Source organism: Triticum aestivum, chromosome 7D (genome assembly GCF_018294505.1).
Source record: "Triticum aestivum cultivar Chinese Spring chromosome 7D, IWGSC CS RefSeq v2.1, whole genome shotgun sequence".
Lineage (NCBI taxonomy): Eukaryota > Viridiplantae > Streptophyta > Magnoliopsida > Poales > Poaceae > Triticum > Triticum aestivum.
In genome coordinates, this window is record NC_057814.1 from 139,773,243 (window position 1) to 139,776,457 (window position 3,215).

Here is a 3,215-nt window from a genome sequence, read left to right on the forward strand (position 1 = left end):
GTAGTACCGCGGCTACCACCGCTACTAGTGCCGCCCAGCCCACCTCTCTCCCTCTTGTTCTCCCTCTACTTCTACTACGCTCAGTCTATGCGGTAGTACCGCTGGTGGCCGCGGTAGTACCGCTGCGACCAGCGGTAGTACCGCTCTGTGCGGGCTGAAGAGGGGGGTAACGGTTGGATTGGTCCCCCACTATAAAAGGAGGTCTTCTTCTCCAAGTTGACCTACCTCTTTTCCCCCAAGCTCCATTGTTGCTCCAAAGCTCATTTTCGCCCGATCTCTCTCCCTAGCCAATCAAACTTGTTGATTCTTTAGGGATTGGTTGAGAAGGCCCGGATCTACACTTCCACCAAGAGAAATTTGTTTCCCCCCACTAATCCTTCACGGATCTTGTTACTCTTGGGTGTTTGAGCACCCTAGACGGTTGAGGTCACCTCGGAGCCACATTCCATTGTGGTGAAGCTCCGTGGCTTCGTTGGGAGCCTCCAATTGATTTATGGAGATAGCCCCAACCCTGTTTGTAAAGGTTCGGTCGCCGCCTCCAAGGGCACCAATAGTCGAATCACGGCTTCTCGCCTTGTGTGAGGGCATGAGGATAATACGGTGGCCCTAGTGGCTTCTTGGGGAGCATTGTGCCTCCACACCGCTCCAACGGAGACGTACTTCCTCTCAAAGGGAAGGAACTTCGGTAACAAATCCTCGTCTCCACCGGCTCCACATTTGGTTATCTCTTACCTTTACTTGTGCTAGCTTAGTTTGTGTTGTATCCCTTGCTTGCTTGTGTGCTTGTTGGTTGTGCATCATATAGGTTGCTCACCTAGTTGCATATCTAGACAACCTACTTTGTTGCAAAGTTTAAATTGGTAAAGAAAAGCTAAAAAATGTTAGTTGCCTATTCGCCCCTCCTCTAGTCAACTATATCGATCCTTTCACCATGCACCCAATATACCTATATACCATACTGCTGACCTCATTTTCCTTTACCCCGACTATCACCTAGCGTTTCGACTAGGGTTAATGATGGCTAGGGAGCCACTTTGGTGTTGTTAAGGTCGAGCCTGACCAATTAATCAACTCCAAAGTTTGAAGTCGCTTTTATCAATTTAGACCAAGAAAAAATGCACAATAGTCACCAATGTTATTACAGGATCGAAACAAATCATTGATATCATCAATTCCGCTTAACACCCTAAATTCAAAAGGAGTTTTATTTTTCTCTGAAAATTTGTACTCGAATACTAGCTTCCATGAACTTCATGTTGTAAGTAATTGCAAAAAGTTATGATCATACACATCCTCGTGAAAACAAATCGGTACATTTGAATATCTTACGATCCACTGTTTAAGTTGCACAAAAATTCAGGGATAGCTTGATGTACATTGATAACTTTTTCCTAATAAGTTTCCTCTAAAGTGAGAAGATAGTTTTTTGAATATAGGCTGCTAACGCAGTCAGCTGAACTCAACCATCTACTTTGGTGGCCCATTTGACATCTTCCTCAATCTTCTCCGTCGACGCAATTTGCACATTTGCTATTTTTGTGAACTCGATCCGAACATGTCATCATCTTATAGGTAAACTAAAATATATAGTTTGTTGAACTACATTGACGCCCTCCAACCTAACGTGGTGAAGCCCAACAACATACAAAAGGAAAGGCACCTAGAGGGCATGAGGACATTTTATCACTGCTTTTTTATAAGCGAGCACGGAGGAGTTGGTTTGGAGAATGTATGTGGATGGCGGCTGCTGGATGTGTGTTGGATCAAACTTATCCTTGATGTACCTTTTTTCTCTGCTACAGGTCAAGCTGTTGTGGATTTTATAGCTCATGATCATTTAGGGCATCTCCAACGGCGACCCACAAATTTTCTTCCGCATCCGTCCGCGGACAGGTCGGGACCTGTCAACGGACACGGATGTGGGACACCACCATCCAATGCTGCCCGTATACATCCGGCCAAGAAGTTGAACTAATCGGATGAAATTCGTTCAAATACGGTCGGATTTCATTACATGTACATCAACTAAGTGGCTTTGGAGGTATAATTAATATCTAATCTAAATGGTTGCCAGCGCCCGTTCCCCGTGTCCGGTCATGAGCCCCGAGAACTGAAACTTCGCCTTCTCCAGCTCTGTCTCAGCGCTCTCCAACTTTGCCTCTACAACCTTCGCTTATGAAGCCTCGGGAAGCGAAGCTATCCGCCTCCACGTCGCCGCCAAACGGCTAATTGGTCGACGATATTCAGCCCACCAAGCTTGGCTTCAACGTGAGGGGAGGAGCGGTGGCCTTCTTGGGACCCGAGCGGCGACAACCTACTGTGCACTACTCTTCCTTGCTGCCGGTGGCGCCCGCGAACGTGTCGGCTTCATGGTCGTGGCGACGGAGGAGGGTGGCACGGAGGACGAGGAGGGTGGCGCTGGCTCATCGTCGGCCGCGTCCTCCATTGGGACGTCGTAGTCCTCACTCCTCCGGCTGCCTGCCAACCAGTCAGCTAGCAACAATGGCGGCCATCTCCTTTTGGTCCGGCGTCAGCCCGTCCTAGAGAGCTTCGGCGGGGAGGAATCCATGGTGGGAGTGGTGCGGGGAGGGATCAGAGGCAGATGGCTGCGGCTACGGCCAGGGCAGAGGTTTATATAGCAATGGCGGGTGGTAGAGGGACGGACGGGTGGCGCCGAAGGAGATGCCTCGGCAACCGCGTGCCATCAATATGGGCGGCAGACGGACGGACGGACGACCGTCATGTCGTTTGAACGCGCAGCAGTCGCCTGCACCGGAAAGCGGCACGGGTGGTGCTCTCTTGGCCGGCGCGCCGCTTTAATGCCGGCACTAGTGAGCGGTTGCGTCCGCTCTGACCGGCTATGAATGCGGCACTGACGCTCTGGAGCGGCGCTAACTGTTTCGAGCGGGAAGCGTGCAGGAGGGGGAGGGCCTCACAACGGCTAGATGAGGATGAGTGTCGATCTCTGGTGGCAAGATCTTTACGAATTCTAGCACATTACATTCATCGTGCAATTGTATCAAAGGCATGTGAACCACAAGGATGATAGATGAAAACAAATGATTCCTCCATAAAGGCGAAGATAACAAATTAGAATCGACTTTAGTAGTAGTTGTATTTTCTGAAATTGAAGAAGGGTGCTGCCAATCAAGCTAATAAATGCAGTGCACTTACTCATTTCACGGCAACAAATGTCCAACATATAAGCATATGCC